The sequence below is a fragment of the Saccopteryx leptura genome, chromosome 2, assembly GCF_036850995.1.
Source record: "Saccopteryx leptura isolate mSacLep1 chromosome 2, mSacLep1_pri_phased_curated, whole genome shotgun sequence".
In the NCBI taxonomy this organism is placed as follows: Eukaryota; Metazoa; Chordata; class Mammalia; order Chiroptera; family Emballonuridae; genus Saccopteryx; species Saccopteryx leptura.
The window spans coordinates 266982016-267003109 of NC_089504.1; the positions used below are offsets into that span (position 1 = coordinate 266982016).

The following is a 21094-nucleotide window of genomic DNA, read 5'->3' on the forward strand; positions in this document are numbered from 1 at the left end:
CGGGGATCCTTTGGCTGCAGACCCCCGCATGCCGGCCCCTCCTTCCCGATCGGGGCCCCAGCCTCTCCGCGGCTCCTTTTCGGAGGCGAAAGGCGTGGAATGCGGGTTTTTCCCCCCGGGTTTCCCCCTCGCAGCCGGGAGCGTGTGTTTAAACCGTGGGGGTGGGGTGGCGTTGTGTGCCGACGGCCCCTTTCCTCCGGGGCGCCGGAGTCGGGGTTCGCGCGGAGGCGCTCCGCGGCGTCGGGGTTCCCTGCCGGCGGCGGGGAGACCCCTCTCGGCAGAGACATTCCTGGAGTGCCACCCGCCTGCCCCCCCGCCCCCGGAGGATCTGGTGCTGCTTTCTAAGCCGCGAGGTCGCCCCGGAGGATCGTGGGGGAGGGGGTGTCTGGAAGCTGGAAGCTTCGCGGTGTGAATCCTGTCGTTTCCGCGGAGATCTCCGGTACCCAGTGTCGCCGGGGAGCCCTCGATCTGGTTGTCAGGGTCACTTCTCTCCTGCAGAAGTCGCCTCCCTACCCCCGAAGGTACTGTTGGTAAAAATTGGTCTCCAACTTTGAGGTTCATTCTCAAGATTTGCCCGCTGAGGATGTCATCCTAGTGGCTTATGTTTTGGAAGCCTTTTTGGGTTTCTACTGCGTGGCTGTCAGAAGTTTTCCGGCTTGTGTGCCTTTACGTGGGAAAATGGTTTGAAAATGTTAGGTTTCCTTGAGGGGTGTGAAGAAATTCACTGTGAAAAGGATAGGTTTGTATTCGGTTATTTTAGCAATATGTTTTATTTCTTTAAAATATTAAACTGAGACATGCTTTCAGAGAAGCATGTTGAAAACTAATGTATGAGTGACTTGCATTACATGATCTACTTTTGGTATTTCCAAGATGATGAGCTGAAATACGTAGTGTGATTGGTAATGTACCTTCTCCACTTGCCTTAGGGTATAGTTGTTGAATATTTTAATAACTCAGATCGATGTTAGATTGTGACTCCTAAAAAATGAATATCTGATCCTTAAATGGCAGAACATGACTCTTGGTTATTCCTTTTCCCCCAGAAATTTCTACTTGCCACAATCAACGGGTATCTTTCGAAATGTTGATTGTACCTTGAATGTACTTTTTAGTAAAATAATGGATAGTTACGTATAAGACTCCATTTTCCAAGGATAGCAGAGCAAATATGGCCTCTTCTAGAGATTCGAGTAAATTGCCTTTCAGGTACCCTTCTGGAGTCCACATTTGAGGTTAATTCTAATAGGTGTGGGAGTAAAATGGAGAATTTATGAGAAAAACGGCCTGAGTAGGCTAGTCCCTTTAAATATTTGAAAAATACGTGATGGTCCTTAAATGTGCTGCCTAGAAAAATTCCAAATTAGAACCACTACCATAATCCAGACAGTACAGAAATTGAGAATTTGAAGTTTTTCTCTGCCTGTGAGGAGCACTCAGACTGCTAGCTCTCAGGTTTGTATGGATAGAAGTGTAGAGAGCAGGTCAGCAAAGATCTTAGGATGTCAGGTCTATCTCTTTAATCTGATTTATTCATGATTTGTGTTTATATTATGCCATCATTGGAGTAAAGGTGATGTATGTCTAATGAATAATATATAACCAGATGTTTCGGTGACAGTTTCATTTCTATACATTAGAAAAGAAGCATAATTCCTTCCATCCAAGAGAAGTGAGTTAACATTAAAAAGTACTTTATTAAAATTATGACAGCATTTCTAGTATGACTTAAAGCACCTCATAATTTTGTAGTGGCTTTTTTATTAAATCTGGAGAAATGATAATGCATCAAAATTTACAGTTTTTAAAAAACGGAAAATAACTGAGATTATGTATATTATGCAAACATTCAGATCTGTGTACTTGATTTTTAATTTGTATTTATTACACATACTGTAGGAGACATGTTGTCATCAGACACCAGTTATTTAATTTCCTAAATTTTTTTCATTTCTCTGAAATCTCTGTCTTCGAAGTAACTTATTGAATGTTCAGATTCCCATATAATTTGGGGTACAGAGATATAGTAACATTTACCCTGTCCATTCCCTGAAGGTCCATATGTCCTGTCTATCCCCCACCTGCAATCTTTTCACCTTTTATACCTAGTATGTCGCATGGGTCCTCTGGTGTCTTGTAAGGAGTACAGTTTGATTTTACATGGTTATACTTACTGATAATGCAACTCTTGGCACTGAAATAGAAGCTGGTGTTAGTGTGTCTACAGCAGGAGGTAGGTAGGCTGTTACCCAATTTTATGCTATGTGGAGGAACTCTCGTAGGACCGGCCTTAGACTAAGTTTTAGATTCCTTTTTACTTTTGTCTTACAGAAGTGGACATGTACATGTCTGGGCCTAGTGATAGACCTCTTGTTGGGTGCTCAGCACCCACATACATTATTAAAATTCTTAGAAAGAGTCCTGTTGCTTGAGTTTGCCTTCTCCCACTTGATTTAGAGAAGGGATTAACAACGTTTGCTGCTTCTACGTATCTCAGTTATCATAATTTAAAAAATTTGTTAAGGACAATAATGAAAAATTATTTTTGAAATTAACCTCAATAAATTATCTGATGAAGTCATCTTATTAAGTCTAATGGACCATATGAAAAATATCAAAGCATTTTGGTCATTTGTTTTCAAAAGATATGTTGATTGTGGGCTCTCCTGCAAGAGGGGTTTCTTTTTATTTTTCCTGTAGAGTGGAGTTGTACATTATGAAGAGGTTAAATTCTAAAGTAAATATGTAAAATGAAAATTACAATTTAGTAAAAAATTACACTTGAAAATCCCTTAAGAAGGGAGAACGACATACCTATAAGTTCATCTCAGTTTTAGTGTTAGAAGAGATTGCTGTTTCTTCTTTTTCTTTTTTAGTGAGAGAGAGAGAGAGACAGACAGGGAGAGAGATGAGAAGCATTAACTTATAGTTGCGGCACCTTAGTTGTTCATTGATTGCTTTCTCATATGTGACTTGACTGGTGGGTTTCAGCGGAGCCAGTGACCCCTTGCTCAAGCTAGGGACCTTTGACTCAAACCAGTGACCTTGGACTTCAAGCCAGTGATCTTTGTGCTCAAGCCAGCAACCATGTGGTCATGTCTGTGACCCCGCACTCAAGCCCATTACCCCGCACTCAAGCTGGTGGTGAGTCTGCGCTCAAGCTGAATGAGGCCACACTCAAGCTGGCAACCTCAGGGTTTGGAATCTGGGTCCTCAGTGTCCCAGTCCAACACTCTATCCACTGTGCCACCGCCTGGTCAGGCTGCTCTTTCTTTTTGCAATACTAGATAAAGTAGTTAGCTTGCATTTAGGGGCCATGTTGAACAGAAAATAAAGTCTTTATAAGAATCACATTCAGAATGGCATAATGCTCACATGTAGGAGAGGCCACTGAGGAGCAGCAGAACCAGCAGTTGTGAGGAAGTCCCTTTGCTGCTCTTCCTCCTTTCAAATCTTCATTTGCTACCTCCATTGGCAAAACGTAGCAAGGAGTGCACTGGCTCAGGAGTAGGTAAATAGAGTTGCACAGTCTCAGCTGCAGCACAATAGAGCAGAGGCTAGAATGGTGGTTTTGAAATTGTGAATCAGTGAGTAAATGACTGCACAAATAGCCTAGGTTAAAATACATTAATTTAAGTATGAAATCCTCTCCTTTCCTTGCCTGTTCAAAAAAACATTTATTGATTATCTTCTGTGTGCCAGACCCTATGCTAAGGATTAGGGATAGAAAAATGAATTGAACAGGTTTCTGTCCTTGAGAAATTTACAGTCTGAGTGGAAATGACAGACTACTGTACAGTGTGTTAAATGCAGTAGTGGATAAGTGATATGCTTTGGGAACCCAAAGGACATAGCAGCCTACATGCCTTGTCTGCCTAGCTAAACTTAATGACCACCCTATATTTTGTCTCTTTATCAAATCCGGCTTCATTCTCTCTGATACCTGTGTTCAGTTCAATGTCTATGAAAGCTATTTCTTTTTTGAAGTTAAATTTAATGGGGTAACATTGATCAATCAAAGTACGGTTTTAGGGAAGGCTATTTCTGAAATGTCTCAATTTTGTTATGTAATCATCATTTCTTTTTTAAAATTTATTCATTTTAGAGAGAGAGGCAGAGAGAGAGAGAGAGAAAAATCTCAATTTGTTGTTCCACTTAGTTGTGCATTCATTGGTTGCTTCTTGTATGTGTGTGCCATGACTGGGGGTTGGACCTGTAACCTTGGTGTATCAGGACGATGCTCTAACCAACTGAGCTACCTGTCTAGGACATAATCATTTATTAGTGAAGCATTTCTCTGTCCTTTATTCATCTGGACACTTTTTCTTCACTTTCAGCGTAGCCAGCTACTGTGCGCATAGAAAGTGTTCAGGGAATACTGTATTTATTTTTGCAATGGATAATGGGAACTAAAATATTGATCATTACCTTTGCTTGCAGATGGTGTTTACTCTTTCCAAGTTCATAAAACATAGTTTGAGTGGAGTGTATTAGGTTTACAGAAGTGAGAATTAAAGAGTAAAATAATTATTTAAACCATATAGTACTACTAGCTGACCTAGAAATAGGACTTTGGATTTCTGATGTGCTATATTTCAGAGCCAGCCTCTTTGGCAGGGGTTTTTGTTTGATGGCTGACTAAAACCTTCTCCCTCTTACAGCCTAATGTTCTAAAATCTCACAGTTATTCTGGGGGCAAAGGAAAGACAGAAGTTCCTTATTTTATTTCTTAAAATTAGAAACATCATGCAGTTTCTTTTTACATTGTTTGTTTTAGTTATATACTCTTTATCTCCCTTTTTCTTACTCCTTGTATTGATTGCCACGGCCTCTATTAGCTTTTGTAAATGTGCAAATCTGCAGTACTTCATTTTGCCTTGTTTTTAAAAGTGGTCTGCTTGTTTCCCCTACCATATACACACTATGTTGATTTAATTTAAGATCAGCTGATTTTTCACTTTTAAAAAGATGTATGCTCCCATGCCAGTAATTACATTAAACCCTCACTGTTTATACTATTTACTGTATAGAGTTTTATTCAGTCTGGGATGGTTGTCTTGGAATCCAGCCAAATGTTTTATAGAAGCCTTTACTGTATTACAGAAGAGGTAGTGTTGAGTCTAGTAGAAGGCAGGAGACTTGGTTTCTAGGTCTGGTTCTACTGCTGGCAAGAATGTTAGCTTTTCTGTTTAAAACAAACAAACAAACAAACACCTGGTGGATGAAGCACTCATCAACTTTCTGGCCGAGAGAAACAGCACCCAGCACAGCATCCACATATCAAAGCAGCATATCTCCAGGAAAAAGGAAAGTGCCTGGATGTAGCTCTGGAGCAGGGGTCCCCAAACTTTTTACACAGGGGGCCAGTTCACTGTCCCTCAGACCGTTGGAGGGCCGAACTATAAAAAAACTATGAACAAATCTCTGTGGACACTGCACATATCTTATTTTAAAGTAAAAAAACAAAACAGGAACAAATACAATATTTAAAATAAAGAACAAGTAAATTTAAATCAACAAACTGACCAGTATTTCAATGGGAACTATGGGCCTGCTTTTGGCTAATGAGATGGTCAATGTGCTCCTCTCACTGTCCACCAATGAAAGAGGTGCCCCTTCCTGAGGGGGCCGCATGCGGCCCACGGGCCGTTGTTTGGGGACCCCTGCTCTGGAGAAAGCCCTGACAGGTCACCTGGAGGAAGTGGCTTTGGCTCTAAAAACTTCAGCCCAGTTGGATGCTGATGAACTCTGTGCTGCCGCGAAGGGTCTTGGAACTGATGAAGACACTGAATGAAATTTTGGCATCAAGAACTAACAGATATTAAGAGTCTGTAGAGAAGAATTGGAGAGATCTGGCTAAAAACATCACCTCAGACACATCTGGAGATTATCAGAAGGCTTTTGCTTTCTCTTGTTAAGGGTCATCGAGCTGAAGATGTTGGCAGAAATGAGGACTTGACTGATTCAGATGCCAGGACATTACATGAAGCAGGAGAAAGGAGAAAAGGGACAGATGTGAATGTGTTTAATATCGTTCCTACCACCAGAAGTTATCCTCATCTCCATAGAGTATTTCATCACGCCAGATAAGGTTAGCATGACATGAACAAAGTTCTGGAGCTGGAGAGGAAGGATGATGTTGAGAAATGCAACTGTAGTGAAGTGTGCTACAGACCAAGCAGTGTTCCTTACTGAGAAGCTTCATCAGGCCATGAAGGGTGCTGGAACGTGGGTCATTAGACAGGTTCAGGATTGTAGTTTCCCGTTCTGAAATTGACACGGATGATGTCAAAGAACTCTGCCAAGCTATCCTCGTTGAAACCAAAGGAGATTATGAAAAAGTCCTGTGGCTCTCTGTGGAGGACAGTAAACATTCCCTTGATAATCATCTTAAGCTTTTTGATCTGAAGATTTTTGTAATCATATCTTTTCTTTCCATATTATAGACTTAAGTAGGAAAGTTTCTTTAGCAGGGTTAGTCTAACTGCTTTCTGAAAACTCTGGCCTGTAAGTAAACCATTTTTATATCACAACTCTATATAACAGAGATATTTTCTTAAAAAAATGTTTACCCCAAACTATAAAACTTCATAAACAGATAGTTCCAGTAACATTACCTGACAAAGATGTTTATGTAACAGAAAACAAAATGAGTTTACAGCCTGATCAGGCAGTGGCGCAGTGGATAGAGTGTGAGCCTGGGATGCTGAGAACCCAGATTCGAACCCCAAGGTTGCTGGCTTGAGCACAGGGTCACTGGTTTGAGTGTGGGATCATAGACATGACCCCATGGTTGCTGGCTTGAGCCCAAAGGTCACTGGCTTGAAGCCCAAGGTTGCTGGCTTAAGCCCAGAATCACTGACTCAGATGGTTTGAACATTGTCTATTCAGATCTTCTGCCCATTTTTAAATCAGATTTTTTTTTTTGCTATTGAATTGTATGAGTTCTTTACATATTTTGGATATTAGCCCCTTATCATATATATGATTTGCAGTTTTCTCTATTCAGTAGGCTGCCTTTTAATTTTGTTGATAGTTTCCTTTCCTGCGCAGAAGCTTTTTATTATTAAACTAAAATACTTCCATTTTTTTTCTTTTGCTATATATATATATATATTTACATATTTATATATTTTTAAAATATTTATATTAGTTGCTAGTATTGCTAACAATGTTCATTAGGGTAGATCTTATTAGCAAGTAATGTACATACTTAAATATATACAAATCACCTAAAATATGCTCATTTTATAGATGAAGAGGTTTAGATTTATACATTGACTCCAAATCATGTTGATTTTCAGCATATATGAGCTATGCCAAAATTTTGCTACTTTCATGAACCTAAAGTTTATGTTCATCTTTATCAGAGCTGTAAGACTTCTTTCTGCCCTTGAAGAGTTTGGTTTCTTTTTCATGCTTCTAAGACCCTGGCCTTTGAAACTGCAGGAGCTGCTTTTCCAGTTGTAAACTTTTGATCTGAGCTGCAGAAACCAGGAGACAAGAAGAGCCTGAAGAGAAAAAAGATTAAATCAGTTTACCTTTTGGAATTGTTTCAAGAATCCAAAATGAAAATGAGTTCTCTTGAGTGCTGCTATCCCCCATAATTGTTGTTTTTCTTTTTTTTGCAAGAGAAAATTGTACCCCATGTGACAGAGGGACTAGAAACACATTCTTAACTCCTCTACTGTTTTCTTTCATTGAATTTTTTTGGATGATACTGATTAACAAAATCATACAGATTTCAGGTGCACAATTCAACAGCACAGTCTAGTCACTGTATTGTGTGCTCACCATCCCAAGTCAAGTCTCCATCCTTCACTCTGTTCTTATCTGTTGTCTTAAAAATTTTGTAAAATCTGTGCTTATTGTAAAATGGTAAATAATAATGGGAGTTGAAAAATGGAGGGGACCTTGCCTCCCTACAAACTGCAAACAGCTATGTTACCTTTTAGAACATAGCTTTTACATAGCTGTAATTTTAGCATAAATGTACATTAGTGACTTCTCTCATCACTTGACCTCACGTGTCATTGGATAGGATATTATTAATACTTATTACTTTTAATGGTTGAAGAAATTTCCTGTTGATGTTGCAGCAAATGTCTCCGTGCTGATGGCATTATTGTAGTAATAATAATAATAGTGTGTTTGGTGTAGTGGTTAAGGGCATGGCCTCCTCCTTAGCCAAACAGACCCGTGTTTGAGTTTTGCCTCTGACCCTTACTGTGAGACCTTGAAGCAAGTTGCTTGTTTGTTTACTTATATTTTTCTTGATATCCTTATTTATTAAGTGAGAGCAATTATAGTACCTATTTCATAGGGCTGTTAGGATTAAGTAAGATTTCATATAAAGTGGTAAACACTCTGTAAATGTCAACTATTATTAATAGCACTATTTCCTAGGATGAGATAACTGGGTGAAAGAATATGAATGTTTTGTATCTCTGGAAATCAGTTGTCTGGTTTTTGAAAGGGTTGTTCTAGTTGCTGTTAGGAGAATATGGAGGCATCAGTTTCCAGCCTTCTTATTTTTCTTAATGTAACTATTTTCTTTTTGTGTCAATTACCTTACCACAAATGTTTCAATAGATTATGCCCTTGCCAGAAATGTAGACCCTGTTGGTATGTGTATTTTCAGTGACGTAAGGGAATGTTGCTGTGACTCCTACGTTGTTACTTGCTAAAGCTAATCTGTGTTCATCAGCATCTTGCTGCTTCTGGCAGAAATCTACACTCAATGGGCATTTCTCTCCTCAGGAAGGATGACAACCTCGTATACCACTTTTCAAAAGTTGACTTCTGTCCTGGCCTATGGGACTTTGGACTACAGGTCAATAGTTACTACATTTCTCTTTTTAGCTTTGTCAGTAATGATATGCTTATGTATCATGTATAAATATTTAAGCTTTGTTTTATGCCTTAGTTGTATTTTGCATCTCTCTCTCAAAGAGAGAGACACTGATCTGTCTGTGCCATTAAATCTGCAGATATTTTTGAGGGGCCAGCCACATGTGCCGATGGCATAGAGTCTACAGTAAAAAACTGGTTATTGCCACACCAGCATGCTCTCTTGTTTACCGTTTCCTATAATCTGGATCGGGATGTCAAATGAAATTGGTAGCCTCTTTCTCTCTAATTAGGAATTCAGTATTTTTCTGTTCTGCTTAGGAAGTTATTAATTGTCCTTTGTGACTCTTGGTCTTAGGACTCTGGGAGAATTAAAAGTAGTCCCTCTCTAAGAATGTGGTTAGTTTGTGGTGTAGGGTTGGTGTGTGTTTAGGGCTGAGAGCCTAGATTATGCTCAAGTCTGAGGTCTAAACTAGTGAGTCAGTAGTTGGTAGGTCACTAGATTCAAATTGGATGAAGGCAGTATAGAGGAACCCCTTAGGCAAGCAGAGGTTGAGACATCCTTAGAGGTTACAAATTCTAAACTGGCAGATGAGAATCGGAAGTAAAGTACCAGTGTAAGGAATGTCTTGTCAGAAAGGCAGATGATTTGGAATTCAGGAAATCAAAAATGAAAAGGTTTGACCAAATGAGGCAAATACTAGAAACAAGAGAAACAACCCCCTGCCCCAGATGTACATTCTCTAGCACCAAGTATAACAGTTCAGAGGGAAATCTATAGCTAGCTTATCATTTAGAATATATATACAAACAAGCCAGATGGACATGGAGAAGTATGGTCAGCAGTTTTCTTTTTAAGACAAAGAGTGCAGAAAGCCTTAACTTTGGCTTGAAATGATAGATATATGAACTTTATACACAATATGCCTCTTTTTGACCTGCTTCGAAGGGAAAAGATTGGAGAAAATAATTGGTTGTGTTTGGTTGAAGTATTCTAGTTGAAAGAAGTTGTTAAAGGTAGACTACCGTAGCTCAAGAGGAAGACTGTCTTTAGGCATTATTAGTGGTAAGGATCTTTAAGCAAGCCTTTAATCTACAAAATGTTAAGAGCTAAGAGGGCTCTTGATGCTACTTAATATAACGTTTTAGTGATTAGCCACAGTTCACCCAAGAATTCAGAAGCAGAGCTTTTTTACCATGTGCCTATATTTGTAGAAAATTTGTAGCTACTCCTATTTGAGTTACCAATAGTCCTATAATCAAATTGTCTCCACCTGGTGGCAACAAATATTTTGCAAGTCTCAGTATGAATTTAGGGGAAAATCTCGTTAGGGGGAACTTATTGGTCACTTCTTTTGAGGAAAGTCAGCCTGGTAACAAGTTGTGTTGACTTTGCAAAAGGAAGAGAGGAGACAGTGTGCCTAGTGTTTATTTTCATAATTCATAACCTTATTAAGGAACTTGAAAAAACTGTGCAGTTATACCTGAGTTAGGCAACACATTTATTGTTGACAGTGTAAGAAGTTGGTGTGTTAAGCTTGCATTTTAGAGTTTTCACACACACACACACACAGTATATAAACGTATATATTATATAAGCATATGTGTATTCACATGTGTAATTTTTTCTCTGTTAAGAGTTAAAAGAAAGAGTGGTAACTTTATCAATCGAGAGGAAATGCACTAAACAACAGATATTGTTGGGATCAAAGTCAAGGCCTGTGTTCCTTCCGAAGGCGTTAGGGGAGAATTTATGTCCTTTCCTTTTCTAACTTCTGGAGCCTGCTGTCACCCTCTCAGCTTGTGTGCTCTTTCTCAGTCTTCAGATTCCTCTGTCTGACCACTCCCCCTGCCTGTTCATCACATCCCCTTCTCATCACATTGGGCCAAACCTAGTTTACCTAGGATAGTCTCCCTATCTCAAGATTCTTAATCACATTGGCACAGTTCTTTGCACTGTTTAAGGTAACATACTCACAAATTCTGAACATTAGGTTGTGGACATCTTTGGGGACCCTCTTCAGCCTACTTGGACACTTAATTCAGAAGCCACTAAAATAATTATAAATGGAATATTTAAATGTATCTTAAATTGATATTGTAGCCCAAAGTAAAGTAGCTTATGTGTAATAAACGATGATTAATGTTTGTTACACCTCAGGAACAATTTTTGTTTTTTTCTTTTATTATTAGAATTTTAGGTTGAATGGGATAGGTTGACTTGTCTCTTTTATTCTAACAATTATAGCCATTTTATATTCTTCACAGAATCCTATAAAATAAGTACATTATTTAAACCCCCACAGGATTTCATACTTTAATTTTATAGTGTCTTGGAAGAGTAGTTGACATCACAAGGTTGAGCTTCACCAGTAGATTTCTTTGTGTCCTGTAGTGTTTATGTATTGCTGATGAGTTGTTTTTGAGCCAGATGCTTAATCCATGACAATGACACTTGGTGGGACAATTTTGAATAGTACTCTTCCTATACCTATGGTTTAGTTAGCAGGCCCAGAGTTTCCTTTGCTCCTTACTCCACATTTTCTTGTCACTTCACGTATTCTTTCCTCCTTTGGTTTTGATTACTATGAGCTGAAATTTCACATCAGAACCTTTCATGCTTCAGATGTATGTATTCTTCAGGATCTCCTGGATGTACCTCATGCAATAAGTCCCAAAATGAATTACGCTTCTCATCCCTTCTTAGAAGATTCATACTGTTTCCTTTTTAAAACATTAAAAACACTTTTTGTTGTGGTCAAGTATATGTGACATAAAAGTGACCATTTCTAAGTATAGAGTTTGGTGGCATTAAGCACATTCATGTCATTGTGTAACTATCACCACTGTGTATCTCTAGAACTTGATCACCATCCCAAACTGAAACTGCGTATTCAACAGTGTAACTCCTCAGTCCTCCACTCCCTCCTCGGGTAACCATTATTCTACTTTCCACGAATTTGACTATTCTAGCTAGGTAATTCCTGTTAAGTGGAGTCATGCAATATTTGTCCCTTGTGTTTGATTAATTTTACTTATAATGTTTTTGTTTTGTTTTTTTTTTTGTATTTTTCTGAAGCTGGAAACGGGGAGAGACAGTCAGACAGACTCCCGCATGCGCCCGACCAGGATCCACACGGCACGCCCACCAGGGGGCGACGCTCTGCCCACCAGGGGGCGATGCTCTGCCCCTCCGGGGCATCACTCTGTTGCGACCAGAGCCACTCTAGCACCTGGGGCAGAGGCTAAGGAGCCATCCCCAGCGCCCGGGCCATCTTTGCTCCAATGGAGCCTTGGCTGCGGGAGGGGAAGAGAGAGACAGAGAGGGAGGAGAGGGGGAGGGGTGGAGAAGCAGATGGGCGCTTCTCCTGTGTGCCCTGGCCGGGAATCGAACTCAGGGCTTCTACACACCAGGCCGACGCTCTACCACTGAGCCAACCGGCCAGGGCCTACTTATAATGTTTTAAAGGTTCGTCTGTGGGTAACATCAGAATTTCATTCCCTTTTGAGGCAGAATAGTATTTTACAGTATGCTATATACTGTACTACATATTTACCCATTCATCTGTTGATGAGCATTCAAGTTGTTTGCACCTTTTGGCTGTTGTGAATAATGTTATTATGTACATGGGTGTACAGATATCTGTTCGAGTTCCTGCTTTCAGTTCTTTTTGGTATATGTAGAATTGGAATTACCATATGTAATTCTATGTTTAACTTTTGGAGGGACTCACATACTTCATTCAAAAATGACTATACCATTTTACATACCCAATTTATACTTTAAATGCACAAACATTCCAATTTTGCTTCATCTTTACCAGTGCTTGATTTTTTCTGTTTTTTGCTAATAGCCATAGAGCTGTCCTCATGGGTATGGAGTGGGATCTCGTTCTGGTGGTAAATATAATATTTATTATTTTGCCATCTCACTTTTTTTTAAAGCTTTGACCACTAGTCAGCAACAAGCTTGGGAGCTTGTGGCTTTCTTCTTTTTTTTTTCATTTATTGTATCCCATGTATTTTACCTCCCATGTATGTTTCAGCTCTGCCCCTCCTAATTGTAGGCATTTTTTATTTGGATTATTGCACAGTTCTTTAACTAGTATTTTTGCTTCCTTAAGTTCCTCCTCCACTGTTGCCAGAGCTGATCTCGGTGTTTCAAGTGCAAATCTTGATTTTGTCATTCCACTGGGATTTTCTCACCTTTGCTGGCATATTAGGCCTTTCTATTCTGATTCACAGTTTAATTCTTCAGCCTCTGTTCTACTCCCATCCTTCCTCTTTGCTGTTATCCTAAAAATAAAAAGCCAAAAATCAGAGGCAACAAGTGTTTATTTGGGATCAGGAGTTGAAATTCAGGAAACACAGATTCAGACAGAGACCTAAATAATGTCCTAATTACAGTGTAAGGACAAGGAGTTTTTATGAGTAGAGGAAGGAAATAATTACATGAACAGAAGAGGGAAATTTCTGTTGGTGCTACAAACTGAGTTACTCCTTAGCTATACATGGCTGGTAACTGATTCTGACTTCAGAAAGAGAGGCCATAATAATCAGTTTTTGTGTTCAGGATGTCTGCCTTTCTGTTGGTTTTGCAAATAGTTGTTTGTAAGACAGGGTTGGTTTTGCCCAGTCCAAAGCTTATTTTGCCCAATTCTGACATTCCAAAGGTTCAAGGACCAAGATGTTCCAAGCACTTCCTTTGTACTGGCTGCTCTGGCTCCATTTTAAAATGGTTTCACTTATGTCAGCTTTTCACAGTTCACTCATTTAATAGTGAACTACTTGTAGTTTCATAAACACTATGCTGAGTTGTGCCTTTGCTTATTATGTTGGTACTTCTGAACTGTTTCCCTTTCTTCAGTTGGTTAACTTCCACTTAATTCTCCTCTTCAGGGAGGAGTCTCTTTCTTTAGGACACTTTTTCTGATTTCTGCTCCTCCATTTGCCTACTTCTTTGTGTTTTTGTAGCATTTACCAAATTGTATGGAAAACATGTTCAGAGCCCACAACGAATAGACTCTTGGAAGGTCTTGTTTTCCATCACATTGTGGCTCTCAATAAATGTCTAAACTCTTGAACTCAACAGGTTTTCGTTATGGGTCTGTTAGCTTATAATATGGGTAGACAAAGGGACTGAAGGAAAAGGCTGCTGCAGATATTACTAGTGTTGACTAATAATAGACTTTGATAGATGTGGCTGAAGCCTTGGGGCAAGACTGTACTGGGCCATCTGTGTGCTGGGGGTGCTGGGGTGGAGTAATGTTAGGGGAGCTGAAGTCCTGACAAGGGTTGAGAAGTATTGCAAGGAGGGCACAGCACAGATGATTTAGATGATGTAGGTCTGCATTTTAAATGATACTTTAAAAAATCTTAGAACATTTATTTTTCCTGTAACGATAACTTAATTATATCAAAACCAGAAACGTTAGTCTGTGATTAGTACTCAAAAACTTAATTAAGACTAGATATTGAAGATCTGGTAATTCACCTTTGAAAGGTTTCTGCTTGGTGTTCCACAAAGTGGGAAAATATAATCCAATTAGGAGTTGATTATATTATCTTTTTTAAATAAAGAGACCATTAGGTTAGCAAAAATAATTTAGATGATTATTCCAGATGTTTAGGACAATGACAGTTTCCAATAAAGAACACTTTGTGCCTTTAGATGCTTGCAGAAAAGTTAGTGTCTGTTTTGGCTGGTGTGTTAGAGTAAGCTGCTGCAGGCAGTTTTATGAGGTGGCACCGCACACAGTGTCACGATGGCAACTGGATTGCTTACTCAAAACTTATTGGGAAAAGAAAAATGCTCAGGTTTGGAAGAGTTCATCTGATGTGATTTTCATTTCACAGGGGACAATAACCATGGAAGAAAAGATAAATTTATTCTTAAGTTTCTTGGTTTTGTTTCATAGTGTTTAGGCAAGCAGATCTCAAATTAAGAAAAAAATGCTTCATAGGAAAATGGTATAACCTAATTAGGTTAAAAGTGATTGTAGGCCCTGGCTGATTGACTCAGCGGTAGAGCGTTGGCCCTGCGTGCGGAAGTCCAGGGTTCAATTTCCGGCCAGAGCACACAGGAGAAGCGCCCATTTGCTTCTCCACCCTTCCCCCTCTCCTTTTTCTCTATCTCTCTCTTCCTCTCCCAAAGCCAAGGCTCCATTGGAGTGAAGTTGGCCCAGGTGCTAAGGACAGCCCCATGGCCTCTGCCTTGGGCTAGAATGGCTCTGGTTGCAGCAGAGCAATGCACCAGATGGGCAGAGCATCGCCCCCTGGTGGGCATGCTGGGTGGATCCAGTCGGGTGCATTCGGGAGTTTGTCTGCCGCTGCCCGCCACCCTGCTTCTCACTTTAGGAAAAGAAAAAAAGATTGTATTTCTAATATCTATTTCACAGTTTAAAAAACAAATTACGGGAACAGATCATATACAGCAGGGGTCGGGAACCTATGGCTCGCGAGCCAGATGTGGCTCTTTTTATGGCTGCATCTGGCTCGCAGACAAATCTTTAATAAAAAAAACAATGTTAAAATATAAAACATTCTCATGTATTACAATCCATTCATTTCCAACCGCTCATGTTCATGGTTGCTGGTGGCTGGAGCCAATCACAGCTGTCCTCCAGGACAACATCACATTTTTATTGGATAATGCATAATGTACACAGGTCGTTGTGAGGTCAGGAAGTAAACTTCCCTCCTTTTAATCAAGTAATCAGCTAGCTAATTGCAGAAACCCTTTTGACGAAGAAGATGGCTAAAAGAAAAAAAGATGAGGAGTATTGTACTTTTTAGCAGGAATGGACAGAGGAATTCGCCTTTGTGGAGAGAGCAGGTTCTGCAGTGTGTCTAATATGTAGTGAAAAATTGCATAGATGAAATGGTCAAATATAAAGCAGCACTTCGACACATGCCATACCACATTTGCATCGAAATATCCAGCGGGGGACAGCAGGAAGAAAACATGTCAAGAGCTACTGTGCAGAGTGCAAGCTAGTCAGCAGCAACTCTGTGTTTGGACCCAACAAGGTGACTGGAATTCGGCTAGCTTTGCTGGTGCTTTAGCAATTGTGAGAAACGGAAAGCCATTCACAGATGGGGAGTATGCCAAAACATTCATACTTGATGTTGCCAATTCACTTTTTGATGACTTTTCGGATAAAGACAAGATAATCAAACAAATAAAAGACATGCCTCTGTCGGCAAGAACTGTTCACGATCATACATACCATCATGATGGCAAATCAGATTGAGGCAACACAAGTGAAGGACATAAATGCAGCACCATTCTTTTCTCTCACTTTGGATGAGTCAACGGACCTAAGCCATTTTTCCCAGTTCAGCGTGATTGCAAGGTATGCTGTTGGTGACACACTATGTGAGGAAAGTCTTGCTGTTTTGCCTATGAAAGAGACAACAAGAAGGGAGGATTTATTTAAGTCTTTCACTGAGTTCGCTAAAGAAAAAACTCTACCGATGGATAAACTTATTTTGGTATGTACTGATGGTGCTCTGTGCATGGTGGGTAAAAGCAGAGGATTTGTAGTGCTCCTTTGTGAGTATGAAAAGAGACCCATCCTAAGTTTTCACTGCATTTTACATCAGGAGGCGCTTTGTGCTCAGATGTGTGGCGAGCAGCTTGGTGAAGTGATGTTACTGGTCATTCGGGTGGTCAACTTTATTGTTGCCCGAGCATTAAATGATCGCTAGTTTAAAACACTGCTGGATGAAGCTGGGAATAATTATCATGGTCTGCTTCTGCACAGCAGTGTGCGTTGGTTGTCAAGAGGGAAGGTGTTCAGCTATTTCACGGCTTGTCTGAGTGAAATCCGGACTTTTCTTGAAATGATAAATGTCGAGCATCCTGAGTCAGCTAACACTGAGTGGCTCCTGAAGTTCTGCTATCTCTTGGACATAACTGAACATCTGAACCAGCTCAATATGAAAATGTAAGGCTTTGGAAATACAGTCTTATCCCTTCAACAAACAGTGTTTGCATATGAAAACAAGTTGGAACTTTTCATCCCGGACATTGAAACAGGTCGTTTACTATACTTTGAAAAACGGGGAGAATTTAAAGATGCATGCACAGCAAGTGACCCTGCTCAACATCTTGATCTCCAGCAGCTAGCAGGCTTCACATCTAATTTGCAGTCATTCAAAGCGTGCTTTGGAGAATTTCGTGAGCGCACTCATCTTTTTAAGTTCATCACCCATCCACACGAGTGTGCAATGGACAGCGCCGACCTGAGTTACATCCCCGGTGACTCCATCAGAGATTTTGAGCTACAAGCTGCTGACCTGAAGGCCTCAGACATGTGGATGAATAAGTTCAGGTCACTGAATGAAGATTTGGAAAGACTTGCACGACAGCAAGCAGAGTTGGCCAGCAAACACAAGTGGGGAGAAATGAAAAAACTTTTACCCGTGGACCAGCTGCTTGTCAAAACTTGGAACCTGCTTCCTGTCACATACCACACACTGCAGCGTGTGAGTATTGCTGTACTGACAATGTTTGGCTCTACATATGCATGTGAGCAGTCTTTCTCACATCTAAAGAATGTTAAAACCAACCTACAATCACGTTTAATGGATGGAAGTCTCAACGCCTGCATGAAGCTTAACCTCACCACGTATCAACCAGACTACGAAGCCATCAACAAAACCATGCAGCCCCAGAAGTCGCATTAATGGTAAGAAGTACTTTATTCATCCTTGTTTAGCAACAGCATAACAACGTTATTAAAAAGAATTCAGAGACCTTTTGTACTTTAAAAGTGTTGGTCTTACGTAAAATGCACACATTTACTTGTATTTAGTGTTAAACATATTGTATGGCTCTCATGGAATTACATTTTAAAATATGTGGCGTTCATGGCTCTCAGCCAAAAAGGTTCCCGACCCCTGATATACAGAGTAAGGACTGAGTGTTGGCTGTTAGGAGTAGGCTCTGTTAGCATAACCTATGGTGAGTGTGGTAGGCTGAATACTGGGCCCTCAAAAAATATCCACATTCCAATCTCTGGAATCTGTAATGTTACTATATTTGGGGGTGAGTCTTCCCAGATGGCATTAAATTATAGATCTTGTTGTAAAGAGATTAGTCTAGATTATCTGGGTGGGTTCTGTCATCACATGTCCTTATAAGAGAGCTGCTCCCCCCCACCCCCCAAGCAATGCAGTGAAAGCCAGATGATCATTTAGTAGGTGAAGAACCTAAAAAATATGAATCTGGGAACTTACATACTTGTTACTCACCTCACCTCCTGAGAGAGGGAGATAAATTCTAATGTCAACAAATTCTCTTTAGTTGAGAAGGGGAGCCTCCTAGTTTCTTAATCTTTGGAATGTAAATGGATTTTTCTTGGGTAGGGGGAGGTAAAGATCGACAAGTCTCAAAATTTAAGACCTCTGGAATGTCTCCATAGTCTTGTAGTCTCATTCCCCTGAAATATAAACACATACTTACAGAGTATGTGTTATCTATTCAATTATCTTTATGTTTTAAGACTTGTCCTTTGAAGGACAGGTTTTTTTGCTCAGAGCACTAACCCTGCAGAAACCAAAAAATATTTTCTCTGCATAGAAAATAGACCTAACTGATAAATCTTTTTGTCTTCCCTTTCTCATGTTAATTTGAAGCAACTTTTATTTTAGCCATGAACATGTGAAATGTTAAGATTGCCTAATTTGAGCTGTCATCAGCATTGTTGAGTTCTTCAGGAAATATTTACTGAACAGTTTGAATAGTTACTATGTGCCGGACACAGAGGAAGATATCCGGGGTATTGTGGTGAATAAGATAGGGAGCCTGGGGTTGTTAAAACGCTGTGGTGGGAAAAGGGAAGACATGAAAGAGTGACAAAGTTAGAATTTTGTTAGACTGGTGAAGGAGCTAGCTGTGGGGGAATGTTTGGGGAAGAGCCTTCTGTTCCAGCGGAAGGATGGGCTAGTGAAGAGTCCGGAATGAGAATGAGCAAGACTGATACAGAGAAGAACGACCAATGTGGCTGACACATGGTGAACAGAATTCAGTCACAAACATCGTTTAGGTGTTTGGATTTCTGTTTTCATTGCTAAAATAGTAGGATCATGATACACATTTTGCGCTACAACCTGCTGTTTTTTTTAAAAAAAATTATGTTGTGTACATACGTTGAATTCCATGTCAGACATACAGACAGCTACATAGTATTCTGTACTATGAATATATCATAATTAGCCATATTCTGATTGACAGACATATATATATAGACTTTTACAATTTTCTTCCTTTTTTAAAAATAATTTTTATTATTTTTTATGTATTGATTGATTTTAGAGAGAGAGAACGGTTTGTTGTTCCACTTATTTATATATTCATTGGTTGAGTGTTCTTGTATGTGCCCTGAGTGGGGATCGACCTGTAATCTTGGTGTATGGGGACGATGCTCGAACCAGCAGAGCTACCCACCCAGGGCAGATAATATAGACTTTGATTTTTTTGCTATTACAAATAGTACTGTCAATTTTTATATATATATGTGTTTATTGCATGTCTGTATGAGAATTTTGTTGGATTTCCCAAGAGAACCATCATGAGATCAAAACTTAAGCACATTAAAATTTTTGACAGGTAGAGGCTACTTTGAGAGGTGAAGACTCAGCCAGCACAGTACTACAAGTGTTCCTTTTTTATTTGGCCAGAGAGCAGAGAAAGTTCTTTGGCGTATTCTTATTCATTGGCATCTATTTCTCAGATACTGTCTTTTGATTCACAACAATTATATAAATAAATGGGATTATTTTAGAGTTTGAGGTACCTGTTTGTTTTAAAATACATATACTGAAGTTCTAGGAGCTGACGTGCCTACCACTCACTTATAAAGAACATGGATAAAATGAAATAAGCCAGGAAGTTCTCAATTGTGTGTTGATCAGTAATAATAAATTAAAAAGTGGGGAGTGCATTTCCATAGAGATTTCCATAATAGTCCTACACAGCTTGCTTAAATCAGCCTCTGTGGCAAAGTACATGTCTAACCTCAAATATATGCTGTATTTGTGCCTTAAATACCAAATTGCTGTGCCCCCCTCCCCAATAACTATTGCCAGTGTACACGTCAGTAATTTTAGACTTCCCGTTTCTGTATACCTTTTCTAACACTGGATATTACCAGTCATTTTAATTTTTGTTCATATCACAGACAAAAAAATAGAGTATTAATATATTTATAGAAAACATTGTTTTAATTTGCAATTTAGTGATTATTATTGAAGGCAAGTATAATTTAATTTTATTAATCACTAATGTTTTTGTTAATTACCTGTTTACTTTTTGCCTGTAGTGAGTTGTCTTTTAAATTGGCTTGGGGGGGGGCAGATTCAGTAGAGATTATGCATATTGGTATTTGTTTATGTGTTGCAAATATTTTCTCCCTATTGCTTTTCTTTTAAATTTGTTTATGATCGAAGTAACAAGCTTAGCTAATAGAACAGGTCAGATAGAAGAGAGGATTAGTGAAATAGAAGACAAGCAACTTGAGGCACAACAGAGAGAAGAAGAAGGAGACTCAAAAATTTAAAAAAATGAGATAGCCCTACAAGAATTATCTGACTCCATCAAAAAGAATAACATAAGAATAATAGGTATATCAGAGGGAGAAGAGAGAGAAAATGGAATGGAGAACATACTCAAACAAATAATAGATGAGAACTTCCCAAGCCTGTGGAAAGAACTAAAGCCTCAAGTTCAAGAAGCAAACAGAACTCCGAGTTTTCTTAACCCCAACAAACCTACTCCAAGGCATATCATAATGAAATTGACACGAACCAACAGCAAAGAAAAAATTCTCAAGGCAGCCAGGGAAAAGAAGAATACAACATATAAAGGAAGGCCCATTAGATTATCATCAGATTTCTTAGCAGAAACTCTACAAGCTAGAAGAGAGTGGACCCCAATATTTAAATTTGTTTATGATAAGGTGACCAACTTTTTTACAATGAAAAGGACAAAAATAAATTGAAGAAAACAATATTGTAAATAAAAGAAACATTTTATTCATTGCAACAATAATACACTATAATATGATGCATAATAAAACATTTATAATATTTTATATTATAATTATACTTACATGCCTATTAATTTTTAATAATTATTAAAAATTTTAATAATAGTTATTAAAATTATAAGAAAAAAGTTTCCATTGAGTGAATTTTTTGTCAATGTATCATCTTGCAACAATATATTGGAAATATCTGA

The 21094-nt window shown here is 39.1% G+C and overlaps 1 protein-coding gene and 1 pseudogene across 2 annotated transcripts in view; both read left to right on the forward strand.

Moving 5' to 3' along the window:
- Window positions 1-21094, forward strand: part of RNF2 (ring finger protein 2) — a 49454-nt gene that overhangs the window by 526 nt on the left and 27834 nt on the right. The gene's annotated exons all lie outside the window — the stretch shown is intronic.
- On the forward strand, window positions 1172-6370 carry LOC136391962 (annexin A1-like; annotated as a pseudogene).